Source organism: Trachypithecus francoisi, unplaced genomic scaffold (genome assembly GCF_009764315.1).
Source record: "Trachypithecus francoisi isolate TF-2019V2 unplaced genomic scaffold, Tfra_2.0 Lachesis_group16, whole genome shotgun sequence".
Lineage (NCBI taxonomy): Eukaryota > Metazoa > Chordata > Mammalia > Primates > Cercopithecidae > Trachypithecus > Trachypithecus francoisi.
Window position 1 is genome coordinate 21,242,160 of NW_022681461.1, and position 17,216 is coordinate 21,259,375.

Genomic DNA, 17,216 nt, shown 5'->3' on the forward strand with positions numbered 1-17,216 from the left:
TTCCAGCATCACATGGCGAGTAAGCAGAAGAGCTAGGCTTCACATCCACATAATCTGGCCCCCAAGTTTGTGCTCTACTGTCCATTAAGAAAAAGACAGGATCCAGCCACGCACAGCAGCTCATGCCTATAATCCCAGCACTTTGGGAGGTTGAGGCAGGCAGATCACTTGAGGTCTGGAGTTCGAGACCAGCCTGGTCAACATGGTGAAACCTCATCTCTACTGAAAATACAAAAATTACCCAGATGTGGTGGCACGCATCTGTAATCCCAGCTACTTGGGAGGCTGAGGCAGGAGAATCGCTTGAACCTGGGAGGTGAAGGTTGCAGTGAGCGAGATTGAGCCACTGCACTTCAGCCTGGGTGACAGCAGTGAGACTTTGCCTCAAACCAAAAAAAAAAAAAGGAAGAGACAGGATCCAGTAATCAAGGGACCCAATATACATGAGAGGCAACAGAAATCCTAAGATTACAAAGGGAGAGCCCAAGATGATGGTTGTGTGGGAGTACTAGGAAGAAACCAGTCCTTAATTAAAGCAAGTGAACAGCTCCAGAAAATATTTGAGATGAAACAGAGAACCCCTGCTGTAAATTAATGGATTTAGAGAAGACTTTGTTAACTAAGGTAGAGTTCAGAATTAAGTAAGTAAAATGCAGGCCAGGTGCGGTAGCTCACACCTGTAATCCCAGCACTTTGGGAGGCCGAGGCAAGCTGATGACTTGAGGTCAGGAGTTCAAGGTCGGGCTGGCCAACATGGCAAAACCCTGTCTCTACTAAAAACACAAAAACTTAGCCGAGTGTGGTGGCATGCACCTATAATCCCAGGTGCTTGGGAGGCTAAGGCAGGATAATCGCTTGAACCTGGGAGGTGGAGGTTGCAGTTAGCTGAGATAGCACCACTGCACTCTAGCCTGGGTGATGGAGTGAGACTCCATCTCCAAAAAACGTAAAAGTGCATATAATAAACAAACAATATGAAAAAATACCATTGAGTACAAGTGAGTAAAATATGTCAACAAGTACGTACAATAAAAGAAATCACGGTCGGGCGTGGTGGCTCATGCCAGTAATCCCAGCACTTTGGGAGACTGAGGTGGGCAGATCATGAGGTCAGGAGTTTGAGACCAGCCTGGCCAACACGGTGAAACCCCATCTTTACTAAAAACACAAAAATTAGCCGGGTGTGGTGGCGCGCATCTGTAGTCCCAGCTACTCAGGAGGCTGAGGTAGGAGAATCACTTGAATCTGGGAGGCAGAGGTTGCAGTGAGCCAAAAGGGTGCCACCAAACGCCAGCCTTGGCAACAGAGTGAGACTCTTATCTCAGGAAAAAAAAAAAAAAAGCAATCATGGTATGCTAGGCTGAGTTTATCCATGGTTATAATAATATAAACATTGAGTTGTGGTGAAACAAAAAGCATGACAATATACAGAGCGTCTCAAAACTATTTTCATAATAATACTAGGCCATTCTGCAACCTTTTCACTCCCTCTGTGTTATATACAGTGCGGTTTTCCAGGGGCTACATGATGTGTTTGTTCTCAACACAGTAAGTGCAGAAGTATCATAATTCAGGTATTTTCTATTAAGCCAAACAGGAAAAGAGATTTGCAAAAATACAAAAACACTGTTATTCTTCTAACTTTCCTAAAAAGATTTTCACAAGAAATTACTTATGTTAAAATAAAGGGCTTATTGTTATTTTCACAGAAGTACTACTTAAGATTTTTGTTTCTTCTTTTTTTTTTAAGACAGGGTCTCACTCTGTCACCCAGTCTGTAGTACAATGTCACGATCTTGGCTCACTGCAGCCTCAAACTCCTGGGTTCAGGTGATCCTTCCACCTTAGCCTCTCAAGTAGCTGCAACCACAGGTGCACCTGACCGGTTTCTTTTTTTTTTTTTTTTTGTAGCGATAAGGTCTCACTATGATGCCCAAGCTGGTCTCAAACTTGGTCTTGAATTCCTGGCCTCAAGCAATCCTCCTGCCTTGGCCTCCCAAAGTGCTAGGATTACAGGCATGAGCCACTATGTCCAGCCTCAGTGTTACTTTCTAATAGAATACATACCAATAGATATAACCCACATAAACAAAAGCTCTTTGTGATCCTCAGTGATTTTTTAGAGTATAAACAGTACTGAAATAAAAAAGTTTTCAGGCCAGGCATGGTGGCACACACTTATGATCCCAGCTACTCACAAGGTTGAGGTGGGAAGATCACTTGAGCCCAGGAGTTCCAGATCAGCCTGGAACAACCTGAATCAACATAGCAAGACCCCATCTCATATTTAAAAATACATACACACGACAAAAAGTTTTTCAGAATCGTTGACTTTGGGGATGACAGACAGCCAGGAAATGAATCCAAGTGTGGTGGAAGGTTTTGGTTAAAAGAGAATTAAACCCTCCTTAATGGTCAGGTGGGGTGGCTCGTGTCTGTTATCCCAGCACTTTGGGAGGCTGAGGTTGGAGGATCATTTGAGCCCAAGAGTTTGAGACTAGCCTAAGCAAAATGGTGAGATACCATCTCTACATAAACAAGAAAAATTCAAAAATTAGCTGGGTGTGGTGGTGCATGCCTGTAGACCCAGCTACTCAGAAGGCTGAGATGGGAGAATCACTTGAGCACAGGAGTTCGAGGCTACGGTGAGCTACAATTGCACCACTGCACTCTAGACTGGGTGACAGAGAAAGACCCTATCTCTATTAAAACAAACAACAACAAAAAAAAACCTCTTTAATAGTAGAAAGAACTTAAAGCTGAATAATTTAGAAACTGTATAAGCATTATTATTTAGAGATATGAAAATACCCAACTAAAGAAATCTGTAAAAAGTTGAAAATGGTTATCTTCAGGGCTATGCAGCAGAGAATGTTAGCCAGTAGTCACATGCAACTATTGAGCACTTGAAATGAGCCTAGTCTCAACAAATAATTTTTATTTTAATTAATTACATTTTAAAACTTGAAGCAGTATAAAATCTTTCCCTTAAACACATTACTGTTTTGGTAGGATTATATTTCACTTTAACGACCGCATCATGTAAGATACTATTATTACATCGTAACAGAAATATTAGACACATGTATCATTTCAATATTTCACTAATAATTTTATATTGTTTACATATTAACATTATAAAATTCTGATATGCCAAAGATAATATACTATTTGGCCAGGTGCAGTGGCTCACACCTGTAATCCCAGCACCTTGTGAAGCTGAGGCAGGAGGATCACTTGAGTCCAGGAGTTCGAGACAAGCCTGGGCAACACAGTGAGGCCCCCATCTCTACAAAAAAAAAAAAAATTAGCCCAGTGTGGTGGCGCACGCCTGTAGTCTCAGCTACCTGGGAGGCTGAGGCGGGAGGATCATCTGAACCCAGGAAATCGAGGCTGCAATGAGCCAAGATCACACCAGTGCACTCCAGCCTGGGTAAGAGAGCAAGACCCTGTCTCAAAAGGAAAAAAAAAAAAAAATTTTGTACCTTTTTTTTTTTTTGAGACAGAGTCTCGCGCTGTTGCCCAGGCTGGAATGCACTGTCCTCAGCTCACTGCAAGCTCCACCTCCTGGGTTCACGCCATTCTCCTGCCTCAGCCTCCCGAGTAGCTGGGACTATAGGCACCCGCCACCACGTCCAGCTAATTTTTTTTTGTATTTTTAGTAGAGATGCGGTTTCACTGTGTTAGCCAGGATGGTCTTGATCTCCTGACCTTGTGATCTGCCCGCCTCAGCCTCCCAAATTGCTGGGATTAAAGGCGTGAGCCACAACGCCCAGCCCTGATTCTTTTTATTTAATGCTGCTACTAGAAAATTTTATTTCTCACATTATATTTCTATTGGACAACGGAGTTCTAGGGAGTAGGAAATTTGGGGGGCCATTGGGAGAAGCATGCTGTTTTTCTTAAGTACAACTCTTTGTTGGGAGGCAATTCTCCGTGAGTGCCTTGCATTTCTGTACATCTTGCAAGTGAAGCACTGTCTTTTTGTTCCAGATAATTTTTTCAAGGCTATTTTTATAGCAAACAGCCTAGAAAGAGAGAAATGGTGTTTCCCTCCCTAGCAAAGGGCAAACCTTACTGACAACATAATAAAGACGATGTCACCTGGGGCAAAGCACAGCATGCTTACTGCCCACCATAAAAGATTTGGTTTCTCTAAGCTCAGGATTTCTTTCCCATAATGCAACCCACTGTTTGTAGTTATCACTTGGCCCTCTTCGTACTGCCCTGTGGGAAGTAAGGCTCTAGCAACCTGTAGGAAAAATGCTGATCCTCTGCGACTGCTTAATACAGGTCATAAATGGCACTTCACCTCTGGCCCAGAAGTCTGTGTCTTTTGCCAGGATCCATGAAAATTGTAACAGGCTTGTTAGCTTTCAAGTAGGGTAAAATCTCAGACCCTTCATAGTTCTTGACACGCTTGTGGAAATATCTTCTTTTTTAAATCACATGCATTTATAACTCTGATTAAAATAAGAACTACATTTTTAAAAAGCCTTACAGGTAGTGATAAAATTAAGACCTATAAAGATGGTAATCGGTTTTTATATATAACTGATACAAATCAATATTCTAAAGCAGGGGTGTCCAATCTTTTAGATTCCCTGGGCCTTATTCCCTGGAAAAAGAATTGTTTTTGGCCACACATAAAATTCACCAACACGAACAACAGCTGATGAGTTTAAAAAAAAAAATCACAAAAAAACCTCATAATGTTTTAAGAAAGTTTACACATGTATGTAGGACAGAACTCAAAGCCATCCTGGGCTGTGGGATGACAAGCTTGTCCTAAAGTCTTGATTAAGCAGAACGGGTACATGAGTTTCCTTTCCTTCATTCCGGTTTCTTTTTACAATTCCAGCCACTATTTAATCTCATATATATATATTTTATTTTGAGATGGAGTCTTGCTCTGTCGCCCAGGCTGGAGTGCAGTCGCACAGTCCCGGCTTACTGCGACCTCAGTCTCCTGAGTAGCTGGGATTACAGGCACACGCCACCAATCTGGCTAATTTTTGTATTTTTAGTAGAGACGGGGTTTCACCATGTTGGCCAGGCTGGTCTCGAACTCCTGGCCTCAAGCAATCCTCCCACCTTGGCCTCCCAAAGTTCTGGGATTACAGGCGTGAGACACCACGCCCAGCCTTTTTTTTCTTTTTTCTGAGTAATCCTATATTAAAAGATATTTTGTAATTATATAAAAATGTTAAAATACATAATGAAATTTGATGCCTTCTAAGTTAGATGAAATTAAATAAAATTAGGTTTCATCTGTGTAGTTTACATACAGAAGAAAAAATACCAGTTCTCCATACCTGAATTAATGACATGAAAAGTTCTACAGAATTTTTTTCATGTAATCATTATACTACTTTGAGACAAAATGTCATTTAAATAACCCTTGCATTTCAATCAGTAATGAAAATAGTTTTTATTAGCACGTTAACAGAAGAAAAAGCATCCTCTCTTTCCCCATGCTCTCTCTCTCCCAAAGGCACACCAGGGACACACCAGCTGACAGCCTGGGGGAAGAACTGACTCGCACCCTTTCTGCCTATTGACTTTGCGGGAAAGATGAAATACACCTCAGTCTATGCCACAAAGTGGAAAACTGCAAATTCGTCAGGAGGAAAAGGAAGGATCCAAGAAGGCTTCCTCAATGATAATTGACCTGAATCTTGAAAATGGGTAAGATTTAGATATTAGAAAATAAGAGAGAAATGCATTTCCGACTTCTTGGCTTGCTCAGTTAGGGGAAACCTGAAGCAAAGGAAGCCTGCGAGGAAGAGGAGATTGTGATAGCAATGAAAAGCAGTTTTAAAAATAAGAGGAAGGTGAGTAAGAGATAACAGCTGTTTGCCACTTAGGTTCCGAAACCCTAAGGACGTCCTTCTCCACTCTATTATGACACGAAATCTGTTTCTCAATATGATGAGCCACGATGAGTAAATTTGCAAGCACGTCTGTGCAAACAAGGGCAAGTTTCAGTAATGAAAACAGTAATGATAAACGGGGTCACTGTCACTCATACACGCAAACAGAATGATTTAAATGATCTCACAGAAACGAGCCCACCTGAGAGGTAGGCTGCAGAAAAGTTCTGCAAAGGAGGAGCCACAGCAGTGGCTCCGGGGCCAGCTCTACCCTCCCCTGGGATGATCCCTCTTGTGTATAATGAGGTTTGCCTGGTAATTGTGCAAAGGCTAAAACTGTCCCCCCAAAATAAGGAAATGGAGAAGAACCAAGACATTCTGGAAACTTTTTTTTTTGTGAAAAGTATACACACACACACACACACACACACACACACACAAGAATAAAGGCCAAAGCTGTTCTCATCTGATTTCTCTCTAAACAAAAAATGCGCCGGGCATAATGGCTCACGCTTGTAATCCTAACATTTTGGGAGGCTGAGGTGCTGCGGATCACTTCAGCTCAGGAGTCTGAGACCAGCCTGGGCAACATGGTGAAACCCTGTCTCTACCAAAGATACAAAAATGAGCCAGGCGTGGTGCATACCTGTAGTCCCAGCTACTTGGGACTCTGAGGTGGGAAGACCATTGCAACCTGGGAAGTCGAGGCTGCAGTGAGCTATGATTGCACCACTGCACTCCAGGATGGGTGACAGAGAGAGGGGGCTGTCTCAAAAAAATAAAAACAAACACAAAATAGTATCTTGAAAGGATGAAAGAACACCCAATATCTGGCCTGGGCGAATCCTTTTCCCAAGAACCTGGAGATGATACATTAATGGAACCAAAAAAGAAAAGAAGGGGAAGGATGAAATGAGGGCAACCAGCAGGGCAGACCTGATACACAAGAATGATCCCGCTAAGGGCTCCCCCTTCTCAGGCCCATCTCTTTTCTCCATCATGTTTGGCCACCATAGCGGGGCCCATGGCAAATCAGCAGGGCTTGCATATTCTAGCTGCAGTTCAGTACCAAAGCAAGTATGAAAATGAGAAAATATAGGATTCAAAAAGGATTCTACAATCATATGCTCTCAAGACATTAGTATTTGTGTTTTCAACAGCAAAGTCACCCCAGTACCTGTGCTGTTAGTTGCAGTGCTTTCTCAATACCAATATTCAACTTCTTTAAATTTAAAATGTATTGCTAGAAATACATATATGGCTTTACCCATACAAATTTCATTAATTCCCTTGAAAGCCAAAGGAATGTCCATGATTGTATCATATCCAAATGAAGACCATCCTAATGGTTAAAAAAAGCAAGTGATAAACAAGATGTAGTATATCCATACAACAGATCAGTATTTGGTTTTAAGAAGGAATGAAATTCTGGCTCAGGGTACAACATGAATGAATCCTGGAGGCATTATGCTAACTCAAATGTCGGACACAACAGAACAGATACGTTATTGCGTCCGGAATTTATTCCTCCCCGGGGGGGGGGGGGGGGGGGGGGGGTTCGGGATCTCACTGACCAAGAATGAAGCTGCCAACCCTCCCGGTGAGAGTTAAAGATGGTGCGTCCGGAATTTGTTCCTCCAGACGTTCAAACGTGTCCCGAAGGTTCGTGGTCTCCCTGACCTGTCAGGAGTGAAGCCGCAGACCTTCGAGGTGAGTGTTAACAGCTCTTAAAAGGTGGCCTGTCCGGAGTTATTTGTTCCTCCGGTGGGTTCGTGGTCTCGCTGACTTCAGGAATGAAGCCGCAGATCCTCGTCAATGAGTACTGCAGCTCATAAAGGTATGGCGGACCCAAAGAGTGAGCACCAACAAGACGTTCGGTGAAAACCCAAAAGAACCAAGCTTCCACAACTTGGAACAGCACCGGACAGGGTCGCCGTTGCTGGCTGGAATGGCCAGCTTGTATTCCTTTGTCCCCGCCCACATCCTGCTGATTGGTCCATTTTACAGAGCGCTGATTGGTCCATTTTACAGAGCATTGATTGGTCCATTTTACAGAGTACTGATTGGTCCATTTTACAGAGTGCTGATTGGTGCATTTACAATCCTTTAACTAGACACAAAAGTTCTCCAAGTCCCCACCCGACTCAGAAGCTCAGCTGGCTTCACCTCTCGCTATGATTCTACTTATAGAGGTACCTAGAGTAGTAAAATGTGCAGAGGCAGAAAGTAGCGTGGTGGTTTCCAGGGCTGAGGGAGGGAAGAATGGGGAGCTATTGTTTCCATGAGTACAGAGCTTCTGTTTGGGATAATGAAAAGTTATAGGAATGGATAGTGTGAGATGGCTGCACAACAGTGCGAATATGCTTAATGCACTGAATTTCCTCTGATTTAACCTTGGGAGTTTTCAACCTCTGTTATGATTTTAAGAGATGCAGCTGGCTTACTATGTGACTAGATGCACCTTCAGAGCAGGTAAGTGAATGAGATGAAGAATGTTACATGGAAGAGGCTTTTTTTTTTTTTTTTTTGAGACAGAGTCTCATTCTGTCGCCCAGGCTAGAGTGCGATGGCATGATCTAGGACCACTGCAACCTCTGCCTCCCAGGTTCAAGCAATTCTCCTGCCTCAGCCTCCTGAGTAGCTGGGATCACAAGCACGCACCACCATGGCCTGATAATTTTTGTATTTTTAATAGAGACGGAGTTTCACCATGTTGGCCAGGCTGGTCTCAAACTCCTGACCTCGTGATCCCCCCACCTCGGCCTCCCAAAGTGCTGGGATTACAGGCGTGAGCCACCGCTCCCAGCCCCAGAAGAGGTTTTTTAAAATTAATTTAAGAGGTGGGCGCAGTGGCTCATGCCTGTAATCCCAGCACTTTGGAAGGCCAAGGTGGGCAGATCACATGAGGCAAGGATTTCGAGACCAGCCCAGCCAACATGGTGAAACCCAGTCTTTACTAAAAATACAAAAATTAGCCAGGTGTAGTGGTGTACACCTGCAGTCTCAGCTACTCGGGACGCTGAGGCATGAGACTCACTTGAACCTGGGAGGCGTAAGTTTCAGTGAGCTAAGATTGCACCACTACACTCCAGCCTGGTGACAGAGTAAGACTCTGTCTCAGTAAATAATAAATAAAAATTAATTTAAGAGAAGACAGTGAAAAAAAATATTAGAATATAAGTAGGTATGACCTCAGGTTGTCTGAAAAAAAAAAAAATAACCTTTTTGAGTTTAGTGTCATGAAAGTCTAGAGACAAAAGAACAAAGGTTGTCCAACTTTCTCCAAAAGGTCAGTGTGTTTCCGACTGCCTATGCACCTTTACTGTTACCCAGTTTGCTTAAAGTCTAAGTAACAGCGAAACTCACTTTTACATGGAAAAAAACCTGTCCTCTCAGGGAGGAGACTTCATTTGCAGAGGCTGACTTTGATGGGCTTGAGCAGATATAGCTATATATATATATACATACATACAAAAAACAATTTTTTTTTTAATAGCAATCTTCAACCTCATTATCACTGCAGACCAAAAATGAGAATAAAAGATCTCATTGTCTACTTTGAAATTCCACACTAAAGAGTAATGGACTTTTTTCTTTTTCTCAAATCTAAAAGTAGATAGTTTATAATACCAAATAGAACACCACAGTTCTATGGAAACAAAATTTTAGATTGGAAAATTAAAGTTCATGTTGTCCCCTCTTAAAGATGAGGTGGCCCTGGGTTTTTGGCCCTTAGGTCACCCATCCTGTGTGTCACATGGGCCACACGTCTTGGGTTTTCTAAACAGTCCCAATTTTAAGTATGTGAGCCTCCTAAATGGCTTGGTCTCAGAAATGCTAATTCCCAAATTCTAGATTCCTTGTTTTTAGAGGTAGCCCTCAAATCTGAATTTTCAGTTTGCTAAATGTGACTGTCGGAGTAAGTATCCTTATTCCAGATGACAAAATACAAGGCTAACCATTACCAAAAATGAAAAGCACTCTCTGCCCAATTTCCTCTACACATTCAAAATCCAGGTCAACCCCTTCCCATGGTCCTTTCCCAAACCACAGTGACTGCCCCTCTTTGAAATCCAACATCATTCACTGTTGGAGGCCACAGAGCAAAACAGGAGTGTGAAGTCAAACCGAAGTGAAGACATAGCCTATGTTACTTCCTAAATGCATGGTTTCTGCAAGTTGCTTAACCTCTCTGAGCCTTAGTTTCCTTATCTGAAAAATGAAGATATCGTAATGACCCATCTCATTTGGTCAGTGATGATTAAGTAACCTGTAAAGTGCCAAGCACAGTGACTGGTACACACAGCAGATGCTGGATAAACAGGAATTATCGTCGTCTCTCACTTCAGCACTGAATCCCCACATCACTCTGTCTCTGTGAACCTATCCATGTGGGTGCTTTGGAGAGCTCTTAGTGGCCTCTGTCGAGTCTTAGGCTTGTCTCCCACCCCTTTACCCACACTACTCCCTGGGTCTGTTCAATTAGCATGAACTCAAAAAATAAAAAAAAAAAACAACAAATGTCCAAATATTACGAAATTCACTTCCTTTCTCCCAAAAAATGTAGGGTAGCATCTTGGATGCTTTGTGTTAAGTGTGCCTTATAGCTCATAGTCTTTTCCAGAGAAGGAAATGAAAGTTCAGTACTTACAGGTTCTAAATTATTGTCTGGAAGCCTAACATGATTTTAGATACTCTAAAATGTGTATCTAAAGATAAACCCAGGCCTGGCGCTGTGGCTCAGGCCTGTAATCCCAGCACTTTGTGAGGCTGTGGGAGCATCACCTGAGGTCAGGAGTTCGAGACTAGCCTGGCCAACATGGCGAAACCTCGTCTCTACTAAAAAGACAAAAATAAGCCAGGCATGGTGGCTTGCACCTGTAGTCCTAGCTACATGGGAGGCTGAGGCAGGAGAATCGCTTGAACCTCAGAGGCAGAGGTTGCGGTGAGCAGAGATCACGCCATTGCACTCCAGCCTGGGAGGCAGAGCAAGACTCTGTCTCAAAACAAACAAACAAACAAACAAAACCATAAAAAGAAACCGAGAAAACAACCTGCTTCAAACAGTACTGGGTGGTTACTTTCATCCTGTCTTTGGGATTGATCTTAGCCTTTCTGGACTTTGGTCTCCTTACCTGCACAAAGGAGCAGCTGGACTCATTTGGGGGTCCCCAACTCCTAAGTGATAAAGCACTTTGCTGTTCCTTAGCAGATGCGTGATGGGGGCGGGGGGCAATTGTAAGGCAAAATACTAATATGTACTGTATTTCCCCGAGTCTGAGAACATTTTTTCCCTTACACTGATATTTTTCAAAATTGATACCCACTGACACAAAGTATGCTCATTATTGTGGTGGTGGTGTTTTTTTGTTTTTTTTTTTTCACTTCCTTTAGAGATGATTAGAGATGATTATCAAATGGATGGTGCTTTTACAAAGTTATCTCAGAATTTACGAAACTGTTAATAATAAGCAAATACTTTGCCAAGCATATTACATACCTTTTCTTATTTAATTCTCACAACCACCCTGTCAGTAGCTATTTTTATTCTCACTTACCAGGTAAAGAAACCCAGGCTTTCACTGCTCTGAATATGGTCATTTACTCCAGTTTACCGGGATTAAGAGGTGAGGCGAGGGCTCAGCCCAGGGCTGGCTCCCCGGGGAACAAAGAGAACAGAGCATAGTCTCTCTTTCTGGCCAAGAAAAACACTGGATCCAGTTATTAACAGCTTCTAATTATACCTTGCTCTGCCTCCTAACTTTTCAAGGAGCTCGGGAATCTCCCAAATCTTCCTGCAGATATGAATGTTACAAACTCTCTTTTTGAAGGCTTCAGTGCTAAGACACATCAGAGCAACCTCTTCAATAGAGTCGCCTCAGGGACTTATTTGTGATCTAAGCTGTGACTGTGTCTTTAAACAGCTTGATAAACCTGAGCGGCAATCTTTATTCTCCATTTCACATCATCTAAATGATATTGTGGTACAGTTATTGAATTTGAAATTAGCACTAAAGCCAAGAATGAAGTAATGCTCATTGTAATGACATGAAAAGAAGTATGTGAGATGATGTGGTATTCAGAGGTGAGCTGCACCTCAGCACGTTCAGAGAAGGCTGGGCATGGTGGTGCGCACCTGTAATCCCAGCTACTCAAGAGTCTGAGGCAGGAGAATCGCTTGAACCGAGATCGCGCTACTGCGCTCCAGCCTGGGCAACAGAGTGAGACTCCGTCTGAAAACGAACAAACAAGCAAACAAAAAAACCAGCCTCCAGATAGATATATTATAAACATGCACTGGAAGAACTGTGAGAAGCACACACCCAAAACTATTCAGTGAGGATCTTCCTTTTTCGGAGAGGGGATGTTTATTCAAACACTGCTGAAATGTTTGCATTTGTTATGTTCACTTCAGTAATTTTCTTTAAAAATTGCCAACTGGGATAAAGTGGTGACAGTTCTCCAAAATAAGCTCCAATTAAATATATTTGCAAAGCATATAATTTCCCAAAAACAAAAATCCACTGACAATCTCACTTCACTGACACATCCTCTGCGTTCACGTTCCCCATTCTCTTCTGGTACTTATCTTTGCACAATACACTTATATTTTTGCTCAGATGTAATAGCAGCAGGGATTTCAGTTTCTATTCTTTTTTGATTACTGGCTATCAAAGTATCTTCATTTGTTTTTGTCACAATTAGTTCGTCTTCTGGTTGGATATTAAGGGTATTTCCAAATTATACTGTTATAAACATGAACTATGAATAGCTTTGTATATTCATAGCTTTGTTTTCTCCTTGCTTTTAAAGGATTTCCTTGGAATTCCTAGGAGTAAGGATTTTAGGTCACTACTTGTAAGTTTCTCTGCCTCTTGTCTGCCTTCCAAATAAACCATACTTATACTGTCCCCGCTAACATCTGGATGCCATTTGCTCTAAATTTACTATACATTTTAATTATATATAACGTTAAATGACTGCATATGAATATACTGTATAATTATTTTTGCCGATATTGCAACTATAAAATGATACATCATCAAGGTTTCATTTTGTGATTTGATTACCAGTGGCTGAATCTTTTCTTTTCTTTCCTTTCTTTTTCTGAGACAGGGTATCACTCTGTTACCCAGGCTAGAGTGCAGTGGCATAACCAAAGCTTACTATTACTATAGTCTTGACTTCCCAGGTTCAAAGCGATCCTTCTACCTCAGCCTCCTGAGTAGCTGGGAATACAGGCATATGCCACCATGCCTGGCTAACTTTTGTACTTTTTGTAGAGGCAAGGTCTTGCACTGTTGCCCAGGCTGGTCGTGAACTCCTGGGCTCGAGTGATCTACCTTGGCCTTCCAAAGTGCTGGGATGATAGGTGTGAGTCACTGTGCCCAGTCCTGAATATTTTCTCTTGGGTTTGTTTACATCTGAGATGCAGAAGAGTACAGTGGCAATGATTTCAGCTCTCCAGCTGGACCACCCCAGCAGGAGACCTGGGAGTCATCATTCCCCAACCCAAACTTCAGCAAATTCTTAGCCTCTCCTAGCTTCAGTGTTTTGATTGTTTTTTTTAAAAAAAATTAATTAACTTTAAACAATTTCATTGGGGAAATGATCATATATACCTTAGAGTTTTTATAAAAAGTAAGTGAGCTAACTTGTAACATGTTTATACTGTATTTGACAAATAATGAGCCCTTAATATTGGCAATGTATTATTATTCATTATTTTCCCTTTTCTGACTTTTGTTCAAATCTGAGCTCATGTCTAAGGGTAACTTTTTCAGACTTCAAAAATGAAAATCCATATTTCAAGTTTACTAACAAATACTTCAATACACTCAACTCAATTCCATACTGAGAATATATTATACAAAATAGATTCCTAGGCTCTGGGGAGAAAAATGCTCCCCATAAATAATACATACTCCCTGCTCTCCAGGAATTCACATAGTGGTTATTTGCTGAGGTTTCTGGGGAAAATTATAGGCTTGGTCAATATAGTTAGAAACTATTTTTAGAACAATGCATCCATTGTAGAGCTGAAAGAAACTTTAGGAAGCATCTAGTGCTGCTGGAAACAGCAGCTCTGGGAGCGATTACTAGGTCTTCAGGATAGGGGTGGAGTCTGTGGTCCCATAAATTACAAGAAACAAAGGCATAAAGACAGACAAGTGTGGCAGGGCACGGTGGCTCACACCTGTAATCCCAGCACTTTAGGAGGCCAAGGCGGGCAAATCATCTGAAGTCAGGAGTTCTAGACCACCCTGGCCAACATGGTGAAACCCCGTCTCTACTAAAAACACAAAAATTAGCCAGCCATGGTGGTGGGCACCTGTAATCCCAGCTACTCTGAAGGATGAGGCAGGGGAATTGCTTGAATCTGGGAGGCGGAAGTTGCAGTGAGCTGAGATCACGCCATTGCACTCCAGCCTGGACGACAGAGCGAGGCTCCATCTCAAAGACAGAAAAAGAAAAGTCAAGACAAGATTCTTTGCTGCTGGTTTGGCTCCTCATTTCTTAGCCCTTAAGACAGTCATATCTACTGTAAATATTTAAAGACAGAGACATGGTATTCAGCATTTCTCAAACTTACATGACAAAGAAAACTTACAAGAAGAGCATATTACAAGTCCATAACAAAAAAGTCCATCTAGCCCCAAGTTGCATCCTCCTCTGTAACTCAAGAAAAAGCTGAGGCCCTGGGGCATAAGTGGCTTTTCTAAAGGTCAAGATCTAGTGGAAAGCTGCCTTTAACCAGAGCCTGCAGCTTCACCTTTGTGGGTATGTGTCCTTTCACGCTCTACTGCAGTCCCTTCACTCAATTCTACTTTTTTGGGAGGGAGGGGCACCCACAGAACCCCAAAAGAGACATCTGACATTTCTCTGTGGTGTCAGTCACATATTCTCTTTTCTCATTTCCTTTTTTTCTTTGAGACAAAGTCTCACTCTGTTGCCCAGGCTGGAGTACAGAGGTGCGATCTTGACTCACTGCATCCTCCGCCTCCCGGGTTCAGGTTCAAGTGATTCTCCCACCTCAGCCTCCTGAGTAGCTGGAATTATAGACAAATGCCACCACACCCAGCTATTTTTTTTTATTTTTAGCAGGGACAAGGTTTCATCATGTTGGCCAGGCTGGTCTTGAACTCCTGACTTCAAGTGATCTGCTAGCCTCAGCCTGCCAAAGTGCTGGCATTACAGGCGTGAGCCACCATGCCCAGCCCCTGGTCCATTTTTAGAAAATATTTACGGGAGGCTGATGTGGGAGTCAGCTGAGCTGACTTGGGAGAGGCTGCAGTGAGCCATGATCGTGCCACTGCACTCCAGCCTGGGCAACAAAGTGAGACTGGTCTCAAAAAAAAAGAAAAAAAAATTTTTTTTCATCTTATTTTGACCCAAAATAATATTACTGAGCATGACCAATCTACCTCATAGTGCTAACTTCTGATATGCTGCAAAATCATATCTACCATCAAAAACTGGTCTCTTTCCTAATAGGAGAATACAGCACAGAGGACATGCCTCAAAATGGTCAGAAATGTCTTTGGAAAACACTTATGTTAAAGGTACTAATTTCCACTTATACATTTTTTTTTAAATCCTGTATTTTTATAGCCATGCCTCTTATTTTCAGGGAACCCATAAGTTTTCTGACACAAGTAATCAACAACAAAATTGGTGGGTTGTCTATTACTGACTTGAAAAACACTTCTGCATAGCAGTGAGACATACATGCATGGGTTTTTATCTATACCCTGGGGTTTGTGGAAGTTAAGCGCCCTAGGCAGGAGCACATTCCTGGGATGGCCATACTCCAGCAGCAGATATAGCATGTGCTTCAGGCTTCTTAATTGCAAACCAGAGGTTTCGTTAATTATCGTAAGTAGTGTGAGAACCAGATCCTCCTAGGTGAATGCAAGGACTGCGTTAGTTAGCATAACAGATGTGAGAAATGTGTAGACAATGGATGAGATCAGGAGGCTCCACCTATATGAAAGGATTAGGGATATTTCAGAGGCAAGTTCTGCATTTACATGAAAAGGACAAACAAGCCTGGCCAGCCCCAAAGTCTGGGATAGTGTCCTAAGCGCATTCCTGGGTCCAGCTGCTGATTTCAGGAAATTCTTACCTGACCCCTGCTGAATCCTGCACTAACCAGAAGACTACTGCAAATTCTACATTAAGTGGCTTCTTTAAAAAAAATTAATTTTTAATTGACGAATAATTGTGTATATTTATGGGGTATAATGTGATATTTTGATATATGTATACATTATAGAATGATAAAATGTACACATTTCAAGAGAAACAAGACATGTATACAACGTATTCATCACTCTTTAGTTTGAGCACTTTTTCTTTTTTTTGAGACAGGGTCTCACTCTGTCACCCAGGCTTCAATGTAGTGGCCCAATCACGGTTCACCACAGCCTCGACTCCTGGGCTCAAGCAGTCCTCCCACCTCAGCCTTCTGAGTAGCTGGGACTACAGACACACATCACCACACCCAGCTAATTTCTGTATTTTTTTGTAGAGATGGAGTTTTACCATGTTGCCCAGGCTGGTCTCGAACTCCTGGGCTCAAGCCATCTGCCTGCCTTGGCCTCCCAGAGTGCTGAAATTACGGGCATGAGCTACCACACCCAGCCTGAGCACTTACTTTTAATCCAGCAGTAATTTTCTTTTCCACTGGATCAACTGGAGTGGTATATCATGAGAAAGAGGCTGTTTTAAAGTTCACCAGCCAGCGAGTTCTCAGACTACTATATAAATATATGTATATATTTCATTTACATTATATACATGGCATATCTATATAGTTACATTTACACTTGACTTAGAGTCAAAGTCATATACACACACCCAGGACTTTGATTCAAAGTTTTTCATGACAAGCATGTAAAATTTCTTAGTATAGACCCTAAGAGTACCCTTAATATGTTTATTTAAAAATTATATGTGTACACTACTGTTACCAGGGGGATCCTTGCTCCCAGAGCTCCCAAGATGGTGGCGTGCTGCTTCCAAAATGGCGGCAAGTCTTGTGTTCTCTGACCTGGGGTTCTTGGCCTCACGGATTCCAAGGAATGGAATCTTGGGCCATGTGGTGAGTGTTATAGCTCTATTGGAAGCTGTGGGTCATGGAAGAGAACTGTGGAACCCAGTGACTAATGTTCCGCTCGATTAGGACGAACCCAGGCACTTAGCCGTGCAGGAACAATGGCAAGCTTTAGGCCAATTAGGAGTGGCAATGGGTGCCTCAGTGGATCAGGAGCACAGCAGACTCCCTGCCAGATCCGGAAGGATGGAAGTCAGCAGCGATGGCAGCAAACAGCAGTGGTGGAT

At 42.4% G+C, this 17,216-nt stretch overlaps 1 protein-coding gene across 8 annotated transcripts in view; it reads right to left on the reverse strand.

Annotated features, from left to right (window-relative positions):
• The window catches only part of GCNT1 (glucosaminyl (N-acetyl) transferase 1), a 127,197-nt gene that overhangs the window by 32,841 nt on the left and 77,140 nt on the right, over nt 1-17,216 (reverse strand). Inside the window, exon 1 of one of the 8 annotated variants that reach the window (XM_033237065.1) lies at nt 7,448-7,834. The exons of the other annotated variants lie outside the window; for them this stretch is intronic. The gene's annotated coding sequence lies outside the window, so the exon portion shown is untranslated. Of the gene's footprint in view, nt 1-7,447; nt 7,835-17,216 lie in introns of those variants that run through there. 8 annotated transcript variants of the gene reach the window in all.